Source organism: Ammodytes marinus (assembly GCF_949987685.1).
Source record: "Ammodytes marinus genome assembly, chromosome: 11".
In the NCBI taxonomy this organism is placed as follows: Eukaryota; Metazoa; Chordata; class Actinopteri; order Uranoscopiformes; family Ammodytidae; genus Ammodytes; species Ammodytes marinus.
In genome coordinates, this window is record NC_137215.1 from 23,404,652 (window position 1) to 23,420,884 (window position 16,233).

A 16,233-nucleotide genomic window follows, 5' to 3' on the forward strand; every position below is an offset into this window, starting at 1 on the left:
TATTCAAAACAATGTTTTTTTTGTTTGTTTTTGTCCAAAGCATCATTAAAACACTTGCTGTATGAGTTCCATAAATGGCCTATACAATCAGTGCCAGTTACATCACATACAGAAGCAGTAAGGCTGCAGCCACACCCATGTATGTTTGTCAGGTTGTTGATTTAACTCATGTGACAGTAGTAACACTCCAGACTTGTACTGTACAAACACATTTTCCTAACATTTACTTCACGTTAGTCACATTGCAAGTAGTAAAAAAAAGAATTACAATTTACAAAGTAATAACTGCGTCATTCACAAATAATGTGCGTGCAGTTTTTACACAATGGAATAGGCCTAGAGACATGCTGTATACTCTGCAATACATGAAAAGGAAACATAACCAGCACATAATCTCATTCTCAGTAAAGGCCATTGAAAACCTAAATCTAGACATTTTAAAATGTTACAGAGCATAAAAATTCTTTGGGCAATTCTTATGGGAATTTTGGTAAAACAGGTTCTTAAAGTAGCTAAAATTCAAATTTTCAAGTCAGTTTTATCTACAATAAGCTCAATATCACGATTGACAGGGGCTTTACAGCCCTGCTCTGCCCTTAGACCATTGCTTCGGATAAGATAACCCCCCCCCCCCCCCCCCAACACAAACAAGCAAAACATAAATAGGAACAAAATGGAAGAAACCTCAGGAAGAGCAACATAGGATTGATCCCACACCCAGGACGGACAGACTTGTATTAGTCGCGTGTCAAAAGAGTGTTTCAAGTTATGAAAAATGTATTACTCCTGAAAACTGATGAATGCTGGGAAAAAGTAGCCCGATTGCATCAGAGCCCTCTCTAGGACTCTGTGGTCTGATGATTTCTTCCTTCCTTTCTGTCCTCCTCTGCTCCGGGGGCACAATCAGTCCTGATCATCAGACCTCAAGCATTCCTTCCTAGGGCAAGATACACATCACTTCACACATCGCAAACAAATGTGGCAGATTTTATGAGAGCACCCTGTCCTTCATCATAACATGGACATTTTTTTAATTTTCTCTCTAAAAGATGGAGTAGTAAGAACACATGGTTCCTCAACAAAACGTTCAGAAATAACATGAACTTTGATCAACCCTCCCTGTCCTCCCCCTACTAAGTAAATACACAAGCTAAAAAAACACATATTTGTTCTTAGAGATTTTTTTTACTTTACACACAAAATATCCTGGTTTGACCAATGAGTTGTCATTATGGGAAATTCTCCTATGCATGTTATCCTTATTTATGTGGCTAAATGTGACCTTAATGATGCCTCTCGTTAAAAGTATTCACATTTATGTAATTTAATTTAAGCGACAGAACAAGTTTTTTAAGAAATTGTGATTTATTTTTAGTTGCAGGCAGGACATGGCCAGCAGGTGGCGCCTAAAGAATTAGTATTGAGATGCTCCCGATGGTACAGGTAAGACTTATACACAGGCAGACATGCTACGCATTGTCATACTCAGAATATTCTGTATTGGTCCATCTGTGATTACATGAATTTCATCACTGGTCTACATTGACCGAGACACAACAGCAGTGTGTGGTTCAGGGTGGAATAAGCCCACAGATCGAGATAATCTGCTCTTAAACACAGTGTGTGCTTTGTTTGTACAGCTCCAGACACATTAGCCAGCCTGCATGGATGTACGTGAAGGTGAGGAAAGCCTGAGTCACGTCTATCTGGGGAGTTACATGATGTCTGCTCTCTTCAGCTGGACCAGAACGTGATAATTAGATGTTGCTAAATGCCCCCCCCAAAAAAACCCCACAGATTTGCAGAACATGAGTGCTTATGTAGGGATTAGTGTAAAATGTCTATTTTGAAACAAGTGGAATTAGTATATTAAACATATAAACAGTCTGGTTTACAGACAGACCGACTTTGCCTTCCAGAGCTTCTGCCTTTGTCTCTTCGTTCAAAACAACTGTTGCTTCTACACCGTAGAAAAGAGGACCAAGCATGAAAAAAAAACTAGAGAGAAACTAGCAATTCAGCCTCTGTAGTAGCCCTGTGTACATCCCTCAGCTTCAAATAGCATCTGAATTAGATGCTTTCTTCACTTACTTTTGATCAATGTTTAATGTTCAATGATTGCTGAAAGGTGTTACGGTGCATGCACAGCATATGAAGGCGAATTCACTGGTAAAGGAAGAAACACCACTAAGAGTGTGTATGCTTCCTCTGTCTATTTTCTAAGAAAGTAAGTTGTCACAGAATGCATGGCTATTAATACAGTCATAGTAAAAGAAAATTCTTCTCCATCCTGATGGGAAACGCAGGTGCACTCCAGAAGGGGATTTATTGTGGATTTGGCCGCAAATAGGACAGAGAAAGAGGAAGGCACTGTCACGAGGAACGCTGCCGAGGGCTCGTGTCACAAAGTTACAGGGAGTTCAGCCGGAGGTGGAGGAGATGTTTTATCGTCCATGACACAATGAAGCCCTCCAGCCCCCCTTGCACAGGCTTGTATTGTCTGAGTCCAGCGAGGCCTTACCGGAGGACATAAGGAAATCTTTGTGTTCCATCCAAAAAAAACGTGAGGTAGTAAGGAAGTTGTTGGAAGAGGTCACGGGGCTATTTTGTAGTAATGAGGGTACCAATCGGGTTTTGGAAATTGCAATATACATAGTAGCTCCCATTCATTGTTAAGTGGAAAATATCAGACATTACAATACAAGCATACGACTTTAGATCACTACGCTATCAAGCTTCAAGCATACATAGATACACCAGTAGTATCACTAATGAATTGCCACAAGTTTGATATCTTTTAATGCACAATTTCTTCATCAACTGAGCTCATCAAGAGGAACCTGAAGCTGGTGAAAATGGGTTAGAGGGAAGTGGATGCAGGCAGAGAGAAAGAGAGAGAGAGACCACTTGTTAACAGGCTACAGCTGATGCTTCTCTGATGCTATCACTCTTGGCGGTGTTGTACAGAAGAATAACCGAATAATTTCCCTATGCAAAGATTCCACAACTGACAAAGGAGCTTCATTCAGAGCTGGTATGAGTGGGACTATACTCTGTGTTGCTCTTTTACAGAGATGTGAGATGATGTGTAGTTTCTCCATTATTCTGATTTCTGAAGTTGACTGTTCTCTGATCCTGCACCTGCCTGCCTCTGTTCCGCAATTGGGCCCCATTTCCCTGACTCTGTCCTAGTGAAGCGCTGACTATTATAATTGTTTTCTTTTACTCTACTCTATCTGTATGTGTATTACTTTTGAAACAGAAAGAGAAATGATCATACAATACTTTCAAAATGTCCTTTAAAGGCCCAACGTCCCTGTCTAGATTTTATTTATGTATGTATAAAAAACTCATAAATATGCACAATAAGTTCTCAAAAAAGCCCCATCAAAAAATATGTGTTATCTCTGGTTATGTGTATGGGGTGGGAAATGAAACTTCGAAATTTAGATGGTTTTGGCATTGTGGCAACAGGCCAAGTCACCTTTTCCCCCCGTATATAAGCATTATTAAAAAGACTACTGTAAAACATTGAGTACATTTTCAAATACTCAGACGTAGTACGCTTTTTTCCGACATTCATGTCCGTGGGGAGTTAGGAAGGACTATAAGGCCCATGAAGAGTGAGTCTGGCTAGAAAGCCTTAATTTCAATATCTGAGGTTCCATCTTGGAACACAGTAGGCCTACCTTGTTCTCATAAAACGTCTAGGTAGATAAATCACTGCAGGTTAGGGGATACTCTAGTTTCACTTTTCATAATTTTTCAACTATAATATTTGATTTCCTCCTTCCCTATGGGCCAACGAGTGACCGCGCCACGTATTAGACTTTCTCTCATGCTATCATCTTGAGTGTTAAACATCCTAACCTAGGGGAAATTAAATACGTTTTCTTAAATATTGTAGCTTTTATTCGGTGTTTCCTCCTAATAGGATCAGGATTATTTCAAGTTGGGTCTTACTTGTATACATTTGGCCATCATTCATTTCCATTATGATATCAAAACACGTGATATGTTGCAGGTTTGCAATCAAACCATCAGGTTTTTTGGGAGAGAAAACATGGGACAAATTTAAACATTTACCAACTGCCAACTAATAGCAGCATTAGTCACAGTTTAACGACTGACTTGTTCAACTATTGGCATTATCTTGGGTGTGCACACAGGTTTCCTGTGCAAAGAGGGCTAGTATCGAATTTTTAAATATGATCACTTTCTGTTTAGTTGTGTGAAACCTGTTTCAACAGCTGACCACTCATATTTCATGCCCCTTTTTACTCTCAACACTTACTGTGGTGACTATAATGTTGTGACAGCAAAAACAGTAAAAGTAAGACCTAAATCATAATAAATCAGATTTGCCCCTTTAAACCTAGTGTGCTCGAGTGCTAGTGATGCCTTGGCCAACATATTGCACAGTGCAGCAGGATGTCTTTGTTAAGGCGATTGCCGCAGCTCCGTAAATCTGCTCGGAAACAATACGGTGGCAAGAGACGCCAAAACAACAGTAAACAATGCATCTCCTCCCTTCGTCGCCTGAAGCTATACAATTTCTCATGTGTTTCTTTCCTCATCCTCGCAGGCTTTATTTGTGTGGTTGCTGAGTGAGAGCCGCCACAGTGGCAGAGAGGCCCAGAATAGCCCAGGGTGTGGAAGGCCAGTGAGGCTTGCATGTGGCTGCCGCGCTGAGCTGTGTGCACTGTAGTGTCCCTCAACCATCCGCTGGCCTGTGGAATGGAGGCTGCTGCTGCTTCCTCATGCATGCCAGTGGTCAGAGCCGGGCCTACACACCCTCAACTATTTCTGTCCTCCTCTCTCGGTCTTGCTCTTTTTCATTTTCTCCCTCTCTTTCCCTTTTTCGCACACAGCTGCCTTACAGCGTAACACAAAGGCAGTGGAAGAGGCACACAGGAAGATGAAGAATGGTGGGAAAGGAAATTGTGTCTAAGAGGCAAAATGTATTCTCTTTGCCCTCTCAGCTAATTTCCACCTGCTCATACTCCACCAAAAAACGTAAAAGCCATAAGTGTGTTATTTCATTTAATTGACTGTTTGTTACATTCTAGCCACCGCCAAACAAGTTGACACAAAGTTGATTTGGCCTATCAGCTCCACATAACTCTCTGTATTTCTCAGTATGGCAGCATTTACAAACTGGTGTCGCTCAGAAAAATCCCCAAAAGTGCTCAAGAAATGTTTCAGTTGTTGATTCTACTGCTAAGAAAAAACCTGGACGTACAGCAGTAGGTATAAAATCCATACGTGATCACTGAAGGCTAACCTACATGTAAAGGCACCAACAGTGATGTTGTCAAGGCTCAGAATTCCTCATGGGTGCAACAGATGTTCGCACTATAGCTTCAATATATCTTATTCTACCCCTCTACTGCAACTATTCTTATTCTGTAATTTATCATAAGCTAAACATCTTTAAGGTACATTTATTTTAATTATTTATTCCACGTACTCCCTGTCTTGAGAAGTTCACGTCTTATTTTTGGCCGGTTTGCTGTAACATAATACTGGTGCCGCAAGAATATTTATCTATTTTCTTCCCGTGTCGTAAAACTGCCATGGTGAAAGGAAATGCTTAAATGTTATTGGTAGACATGAGATATGCAAGGAGTTACATTCATAATGCTATTTCTCTCTTTTTTTAATGTAAGCAGTACCAGGAAAAAAGGATAAACCGCACCCCATGGAGTTGTTAATCACTGCGTCGGTCATCAGAGTGAAACGCAGTTCAAAGCGATAACAGCGACATTCCTGAGGCGCTACTGTCGCCGATCGCACCGTCATGTGGAGCTGATTCAGTCTAATTCAGTGACTAATAAACGCTTTGCCGGGCTGTACAATCTGAAAGAAATGTGAAACATTCCTGTTGTCCGCTATATCTGTATGTGTCAGCGGGCAGTCAGCAGCTCTGGGGAAATACAGTTTAAATTCCAAACAACGTAAATGACAGGCTGTTGGGGAGCACTTTAGTCGTACAGAGAGTGGTATTGTTTTAGGCAGGCCTTAAGTTAACATTTGTCTCTCTTTCTCTCCAGCTTTCTTTGCTGACCTAACTGTGCAGTGTTCAGCAAGACAAAGGACCATAGGAGTGAAATATTGCCTGTTTTGTCCAGATGCATTCCAGGCACCTGGTGAAGCACAAACACACGGCCTCTCACTGTAGAAGAATGTGTCAGCAGAACACTGCATAAAAGCTTTAACCTCTGCTTTATCTCCCACTCAAATACTCTTACCCCCGCACTCGCACTTACCGCACTTTTGGCGGCCTGGAGACATGCCAACTGCAGTACAGGCCTACTGTATTTCTCCACAGTGCACTACATACATGACATCAAGTAGAGAGGACACCTCTTCCCACATGTTATGGTTTAATGACCTCAATGGCCCGCACTGTCAAACCCGACACCTTTCAGATGAGAGATGGAAAGAAATCTGCTTGCCATCCAGCCATCCCCCCACAATGCAATGCAACCCCAGTCTTGTCCACACATCTCTATACTCAAGACACTTCTGTCCGTATCAGGGGCTGAAGGCTCTGATTGACGGCTGGCCTTGGCTCCAGAAAGCAAGAGATAAGCAGGACCAGATGGGTTAAGTCGGATGTGTCTGCCCACATGATTTAGTCCTGAGTCTGGGACAGTGGAGAGGACCAGCGCGGACCCCCTCTCCCACCTCTCCCATGTCAAATCCATAGCACATGGGAGAGGTGTAGATCAGCGTTTGATCTGCCCTCTGGGGGGATAGGGATATCCAGGCGCGACTGCCATGCATCACTGTCCTCAGCCTCTGCATGGCCCAGCTACCGTGGGCCGGGCAGACAGGTTGGGTTAGTTTACTGTGCAGTCAATTGTGATGGATAAAATATATGGATGCAGATTATCCCACGTGAGAAACCTGACGGATCGATCTTAGACTTAAAGGTGGAGTGATTCTGGAGATCCACGATCCACTACCTGTCTGTACTGTGGGAGCGCACTGGGGGGAAAATACAGTGTTAATACACAGCCTATAGCTCTGTAAACGGGCATGCTGCTACTTGCTAGCTATGTTGGGTCCCGTTTGTTTGCATTCCCTTTGTTTAGGCAGTGTATACACAGTATGGACAGGTAGCAGATTGTGAGGAGATATTGACTGATAGTGACAAAAAGTGATCTTGACAATTCTCCAGAATCACTGACTCTTTGAGTTTCATAATTTCACATGTATTTTTGTCAATCTGCAGACTGGTCCGGTTGGGAGTAAAATAGATAACTAAAAATAAATGTTTCTGGCCTGGCCAAGACAAATGGCACGGTAGTTGTAAAAAATAATCATCCATTATTTTGTAGTAGGCTGTACACTATAATGGATAACAAGTCAGTGTCAGTGTTGATGGGGAGGCAAGTCTGGAGATGAATTTGATCCTTATCAGCTCTCTTTGAGACATAAACCAGCTTTTACAAAAACATCCCAAGCAAGTGTCTGCACATTTCATCATTCAGACTTTTCCCTCCTGAGTTACATAAATAAAGTAAATATATTAAGGACAGTTTAAGATAAGCCAAATGATTTAAGACAAACTGTATGCCCCTATCATTTCAATGCAATCTTAATATAGCTCGGTGATACTTGGGAACATTTACTCCTCCAGTACCTTTCAGCCTAACTGATGTTTAAGGAGTGACCTTCTAAAGTGCTGCATGCTACCATTATGGTTTACAGTAATTTATGCGTTGTTTTAACCAATGATTAACTCACAGGGTGGGAAAAGGACCAAAACATTATATTCAAGGGGAAAAACAACTTCTCGCCAAAGGTGAAGTCAAGCAGAAGGGGAAATTACTTGTTTTCAGAGTTTGGCAGAGGCATTAATACACTTTTTTTTAAAAACAAGACCAATAATCTACAGCCACGCTTGCTGCTCTGTGAGGCCTCTGTTCAACGGCAGTTCTTTGACCTCACAATGCTAACACACTCACAAGGCTGATGCTAAAATGCTGTTGTGAAGAAGATCGGGCTGTGTTCGAAAAGCCATACTAACGTCTTACTCATACTAATTTTGACATCAATTTGAGTATGTTGTGGTTGTGTATGCGAGCTTGTGTAGGCGAGAAATGCCCGGATGAGTACTTACCTCCGGGAAGATTTTGTGTATGGATCGATAGGTAACTTTTCCTACTCAACCGCCCCACAATGCATTGTGTCTTCTCAAATGACACAGAAGTTTTTTTTTTTTTTATTATTTATTGCTTCTGTATACTTCAGTGTAAACGGTCCGACGAACCTCGCATACACAATCGATCGTTAGGTAGACAGTATGTAGTATATGTTGAGTATGTAGGAGGGAGGACGTTAATAGGGCTTTTCGAACACAGCGATAGGCTTATATTCACCATGTTCACCATCTTGGCTTAGCGTGTTAGCATGCTAGCCTTTGCAGATTTTGCAGGTAGCCTCTGTTCATAAACCAAAGCATTGGTAAAAAAAAAGTACATTTAATAAAGGGAAGCCTAATGTAGATATTTTTAATTAAAAAATACAGTGCATTAAAGGTAGAGTCATCAATTATGGAAAACGCTTGTCTTCGAAGTCACTTTTGTCAAAATCAGTGAGGACATACCTTACGATCCGCTACCTGTCCGTAGTGTGTGCGCTGAAAAAAAAACCAGTGTTAATACACAGCTTAGGTTCTGTAAACAGGTATATAGATTAAGTGCATGTCAAAAAAGGCAGCACACCCTACCTAGCTACATGCCCGTTTACAGATCCTAGGCTGAGTATTAACACTGGATTTTACAGAGTACAAATAGGTAGAGGATCGCAATGATTTTGACAAAAAAATAATTTGACTACAAGCATTCTAGAGATTCGCTGACTCTCCCTTAATCAACACATCGGGCTTAATTAAGGGTTGACAGCTTTTTGATTCAATGCATTCTGTAACTCAAAAACATAAATGCTTGGCACAGCACAGGAAGAATGATGAGAGAATAAAAGTGCAGATACAAGAGCTTGCTGTTAAATTACAGCAACATTAGACTTTTTATTTCATTACTACCAGCTTTGAAATGATGTCCAACAGGTATTCTATTGGATCCGACGGGCTCTTAGCCTCCTAACCTTCCATTAACCTTCCTTTCATTAACCAAACCTTTTAATCCAGGACGTTGAATGTTTACTGGCAACATTAGATCATAACCTCAGTGGAATGATTCCGAAACTACTCATTTGTTAACTGAGAAGACTTTTGAAAGATGTATTTGTTGGTTATGATTAGCCGGTCTCTTGATCTCCATGTCCACGCGCTTTGTGTCCTGAGCCCTGAGCCCTCCAATACCCTTCATTTCACATGATCGGCTCTTTTGTGGCCTCTCTGAGCCTCTGTCGTTTGCACACGCTCAGTGTCACCGCACACGCTCGCTGTCTCAATCCTTCTGCGCACGCTGGCTGGCTCTGAATACAATAAAGCCTGAGGTATCCCTGGTATTTGTCTAGCCCCCGCAGCAGCAGCAGCTCCCTCTGCCTTTAACACATACTAGAGTTTTGAAAGGAACGGGGTCGTTATTACAGGCCTCCGCTCACAATCCTTTCTGGGATAATTTCTATGTTTGAGTTGAGAGATGCAGAGTGTGATAGTGTGTGTGTGTGTGTGTGTGTGTGTGTGTGTGTGTGTGTGTGTGTGTGTGTGTGTCGACATGCACTGATGTTCCATAAAGTGAAGGGTCAGTTTGGGAAGTTGTCCAGGTCAGCGGACTTCATTTGGTTAAGCAAAGTAAGCGAAGCGGTGTCAAGTTGAAATACCTGCAGCTTGTTGACAGGCTGGGACAGGACACCACCGCATTACCACACAGTCAGCTTTTACACTACAGTGTCAGTGTTTCACAAGACAGACCGTATGGCCGACTGTCTGCCGATACACATCTTCGTTTTCGTGGGGCAACATTTTCGAAATCTTAAATTGGTTTTCTTTGATTTAAAGGATCATACCATGAGTAACCTGCTAACCCTCACACAAACCCTGTTTGTATTTTTTGATATTATTATTATTATTATTTATTTATTTTTTGCTAAAGAGGCAGATATTTTCCTTTGTAGTTAGTGGAAAGTAAAGGGTTATTTCTGTGGTTGCTGGATGTGTGCTGTCTGCTAACATGTAATTTAAGTTTACCAGGCCAAATAAACAAACACTGAACTCAGCTTTCAAATATTTATTTCCTGTTTAATACAGTGCCGAGACTGTCAATACTAACTAACTCTTTCAACTTTATACAAAGTTTAACAAATGTTTAAAGGTCACATATTATGCTAAATGCACTTTTTAAATGTGTTCTAACATATCCATGGGTCCACGGTGTGCCTAGAGACTGCCAAAATATTTAAAAAAATAACAATCTCTCCTGTTCTCACTCTCCCCCTTTCTGAAACCCCCACCCCTCCCCCCCAATATACTCCAGTCAGAATGTTCCCCTTTTCTGACCTCACAAACTGGAAAGCCAGAAGCTTCCACTGTGCAGCCCACACCCCTATTTCTTATTGATCCACGGCCCTGACAGACAGAGGGCGAGGCGAATCTGGCTTCGCTTCTGGACAGGGGGCGGGGGCAGCTCAAAGATTGTATATTTACGAGGGGAGCTGCTGCTCTTTTTAAAAAATAGGCCATTGTGAGATTAGCTGAACATCAGCATAGTACAATAAATTATCTGAAAGTTTTTTTCAGCAAACAATTAAAGAAAAACGTATTAGGGACCACTAAGACCATATAATATGGTGTATAATAGAACCGAAAAGTGTATAATATGGGACCTTTAAGATTGTTGAGGCTGAGCTAAAAGGCATAAAGTAAATAAGTATTGGTGAGTGGTGCTTCCCTGCTTTCAACCCGAGGTGCAATAGATGCCATTGATGTCCTTAAATTAAACAAAGCTTTAAAGATATTTTTTGGGCATTTTTATGCTTTATTGATAGTGTAGCGACAGAGTTGAAATGGGGCAGAGAGGGGAGTGACATGCAGAGAACGACCGCGGGCTGGAATCGAACCCAGATCTGCTGCTGGCCGAGGCCCATGGGGGGGACGCCCTACCAACTGAGCTAAGGGCGCCCCAAATTAAACAAAGCTAACCTCATTACTATACACCTTTTTAAATTGATTACAGGAATAGAGATCTATGAGTTTCTGATTCTGGTTAAAAAGTTCATGTTGTCCAATTTCCCCAAAGCCTAAATGTCAAGTAAAGAAAATATTGAAAGGGAAACTTTGTTGAAATATTTGAGATTGTTAAAAGCGGGTGGCCTTTGAGTTTGATGTCATTTTGTTACAGATTGCTTACTGTTTAAATGGTGACGATGTACATGGTCAACTGTCACAAGGCTCTCAACAAAAGGACAGAGATTAATTGGTTGCGTTCAGAGGAGATAAGCATTACACACTGAGGTGGATTCACTGTTTACAAGATTGGAATTCTCAAATTTAAACTGTCGGGATAAAAAAGTATAGACAGCTGGCGTCTGGGTATCTTTAAAAACCCTGGCTCAAATCTGTCCGTGCCTCTTTGCCTTTGCCTTTTTCGTGCTCTGTGCTGTTTTGGAAACCAAATCATATGCTTTGTTGTGGGATGCGTGCCATACATACAGTAGATCCGCCACTACAATGAGCAAAAATGCCCGAGCAATCCTCAAGAATGCGTTTCCCTTTTCAAATTACACAATTAGGCCATTTTATAAGAAGCATGCAAGAATGCAATCAACTTAATCAAAGTTTTTCGAGGTCGACAGCTGGAAATCTCCAACGCTTCTAATGAACTGAGCTTTTGGAGATAATCTTGCCAGATGTTACGAAGCACATTGCTGTTGCTGGACGTAAAACCGCACATACTTTTATCTAAAAGCTGATGAAAAGAAGCCAAGACACACTCACCCTGATAATGTACAGCACAGCAAAACACTCTCCAAAGGGATCATAAAGTCTCATTATTATTATTGGCCGTATCAGTTCAGTTAAAGGAAATCAAAAGCATAACTATCTGTCATAGATTAAGGACTCTTCTCTTCAGCTGACGCCTCCAGTTGTAATCTAAAGTGCGTAACTTTTTCATATAAGTGAATGTCGGTAACAATCAAGTCATCGCCAAAAAAGTTGAGACAAAGTTGGTCAAGCCTATCCACAAAACTCTCTCTGTATTTCTCAGTATGGCAGCGTTTACGAACTGTCCCCCGCCCTAGACTGGCACAGGAGCTCAGAAAAATCCCAAAAAGTGCCTTTCTCCTGTGGATTATGCTGCTAAGAGAGAACCTGGACGTACAGCAGCAGGTATAACATCCCCAAAGCTTACCTCGTGCATGAGAGTGAAGTCGTAATTACTCAGAATTCCTCTGGGGGAAGGGGGCAACAGAAGTTACGTACTATAGCTTTAAAGTTTCAGATACAAACAGTAACTTGTTTTTTCTTTAGCCTCGGAATGTTATTTACTGACCAATCAGATAAGACTTCAACCAAACAAACTGGAGCGACACATGGATTCCCAGAAGACATCCAAGAAAAACAGGAAGCAATCCTTCGATCAGATCGGAATCAACGCGACAACGATGGTTTTCTGAGGTAATTCCTACTCCCACAGTTGTCATACAAGGGCCTTATACTAAACTCAAGGTTCAAAAATAGATCCAAGCAGCTATTGACTCAGTATCTCACTTGTATCTCACGAGGAATGCTGACCCCCCCCCCCACCCTTTTCCCATGTGACCCCACTAAAAACCTTACTATCTGACATGTTGCTCTCAATTATTGCATCCAAACGTAAAATGAACTGACATTTTCTCCTCACAGTCATACTCATTATGTAACCACTGCTGTGTACATTCTCAGAATACCTGCATGGTGGATGTTCTCAGAACCTGAAACACATTAGTAATGAGGAACAGACCTTGCCAGGGGCCACAGAAATAAATCCAAGATTTGCTAAGGACAGTGTATGTTCAGTACACTGTGTCCCTCAAGGCATCTATCTGAATGATCTCCAGTACCAGCTCAACAACAGACTGTATGTTGGTGCTTATATGTCCTCCTCCCAGCCAAGGAACACAGCTCAGGTTCAGGCCCTCCAGCTGGCCTCTGCCTGACTCCAGCCTGGTATCCTACTCCTCGTGCTCCTTACGATCTGTCCAAGGGCGGCCTGCCATTTCCCATCCAAATAATAGCGCTACGGTTGTGGATGGAGGAGCAGGATGTAGGCTGGTGGAAACGGACTACCGCAAACCTGATTGCAAGAGGGTGGCCTGTGGACCACAGCTACTGCTAGAATTCCAGAGGGAAGACTGGCTGCATATACCAAGTGAAGTATCACTTGCTCTCTTTCCAAGGATGTGAGCCAGACATGGACACACTGGCGTGGATGTGGTCAGATGGTCTATTGTAGAAAAGAGAGCGCCCCCCCACCTACCGGATACACTTACACTATCATCACCCTGAGATGTTTGAATTCATGGAAGGAGTTATTTCACGAACGAAGTGCTACATTAAGTTACATTTACCTGTTGTGACTTCTCCTTCCGCCAATGTGCGTCCTGTTTCCATATCCCATACAACAAGCCCCCAATTTGCTGCAATCAGTTGTGGTTTATACATGGACGTCATGTCGGAGTAAAGAGGCTCAGCAGTAACGATAGCAAGCAATAACATGTAATAATAAGAGTGTCTATTGGCAAGTTTTTCCCATTAAGAAAATTGAAGAGTCGTGGCGCTTGCTCCAAATGCAGCGTGACTGTGGCTGCAGTGCATTCTGGCTCTTTTTGAGGACGTCAGTGGTAAAGCGCCAAGGTTGGTATTTTTGCCTTGTTGGGATTATTTATCACGGATTTGCATTGTTTCATTGTGTAGTGCTGTTTCAGGCCACCTGACAAATGTAAGTCTAATATCCAGCCTCCTGTTAGCTCTGTTTTGGTGTCCACCAACTATTCACTAAGATACCTGGCTCCTCTCCTGCTGAAGATCTAATCACTAACTTTTCCAGTGAGCCATGCTGGAGCCGCTAATGTTCTGTGGTTTATCAGAGCATGTTTGTTAAAAACATCTGCCTGATGGAGTTCATTCTGGGGTTGAAGAGAGCAATGAGACAAAAATAAAATATGCAATTGATTATAAAGTATATATAGTCACAATGAAGGATCCCATTCACATTACACATAGACATTTGATTTATTGTTAATACAAAAGATTTGCTCCTCATTTGTAAGGAACTGAAACCCAAAACTCACAATGATATTTCGGATTGATTTGAAATGATGCAGTGGCTGCATTTGGCCTTTTTACACATTAAATGCCTCAATTTGTTAAATTATTAAAGGGTATGCAGTATTTTTAGGAAGGAAGTTAAATAAGGGTGCCCTCTTGAAATACACTGCACTCATACCTTGCTAATAAATACCAGCATTTTAAAACTTGATCTCTTGCTGTCCTCTCTGTTGAACCCCACCTTTCACCGTGCGCCAAGTTTTGTTCAGTTGCTAAAATAGGCACAAAAGCCGAAGGTGCTACCTCTGGCGTGTGTGGTCTGTTTTGATTTGGGACGGTGTGTGTCGCCCGCACGCACGCACACACAAACAAAAACATTTGGGGATACAGCCACAGAGCAAGACGGTGTTTAGACTACCCACAATCCCCTCCTGCACTTGGCTGCACATGTCCTGCACTCAGAACCTCGGCCGGTGCCCTCAGGACCCCTCCCTGTGTGCTGCCTGTAGGACGGGGTACATTGTGAAATGTTTGCTGTCGGGCTGACTATACATGTGCACGGGAGGAGCTACAGTGAAACAGTGCAGCTCTGAGAGGAAGCTTCGATAAGAACGTACATGCAGCATTTTTGACGAGGCTGTCGACGTGTGCTGTCAAGTACCCAACAGTTAACACGGTATAATGAACATGTGTGCCCAACATTTGTGTTAATTACAGCGTTGTTGAAAGTTGTGAGAAATGTCAAGGAATGCCATTGAAACCCCTCCAGAGTATAGTGTATGGGGGGTTGTTCTTATCGCTAAACATATCTTTATTATGTGAGAGTTCTTCTCTTTAGAATCACTCACACAAACCTATACAGTGAGATTAATAATAATCTAAACTTTATTCTGTGTCCACATATTTTTTCTCATATCCTCCCCAACGCATGATACGCTGGTTTTGTGATAGATGGATTACATGACATAAGGACTGGGGCAAAGGTCCATCACAATGAAACCAGTTTCTAATAACTGCATTGAAAAGCCACCCAGTGGAAGCAGCAACCTTATTGAAATAACAGCTTTAAATTCTTTGAGTCGATATTTCATATTCCCCCACCTTTCTCACTCTGCCTAACTCAGACAGCAAAGTGATAATGACTGCTAAACTCGCACCACAACGGGTGTGATCACACGTATTGCAGCAGTTGGAGGAGGAAGGGTGTAGTTGTCTGATGTGTCAGTGGAGTGAGGTGAAAACATGAGAATCAGACTGAATCTGCTCTTACTGTAAAGGCGCTGGTAACGCCTGGTGAAGTTACAACAGGCATGAAAGTGTGAGTATGCCTCTTCAAATCCTGCTTTGCTCAGTTGATGTATTGCTTATCTGACCTGAGATCAGTGCGTACATGGAGAAAAAGTAACTTCAGTGGAAGAGTTTAGACAGGACACCTCAGACTGCAGAGAAACCTCACTGAGAAAAGCTCTCCTTGTGTAAACAGCTAAAGACATGGCTGGGCCAAAGCCCACTGAGGCAAATTAGTTTCGAACTGGAAAGAAAAAAAAATGTGTGTAATTCCTCCCATAACACCACCCAAAGAACAACTTGTGATGGAAAAACAAAAACAAAGTGACAAGCATATTCCTGGCTAACAGTGTGTGTGTTCAACAGAATACATCATTTACAGCACCATGTACAGTTCATGCTGCTGTCTCTAGTTTTAGTGAAAGAAAATGTCAGTACTTCCTTAATCATGACTTTATAGATCAGTTATGAGCCTTTAATGATGAAAACCTTTGGTCTGAAAGGCTGAAATAAATCTGTTTGGTGTGTGTATATTATCCACAAGCACAACTACTGTAAGTTTTTATCTGATCTATATCCATTTTCTTACTTATCTTGTGATAATGGTCGTTTTCCTCTACGTATAATGGGCCACATCCACTACAAAGGATTGCGGTGCTTTTTCGGGCGCTAAACCGGTGCAAATGCGCAGTGTGCGGCAGATTGCGGGCGCTATTTCGCTG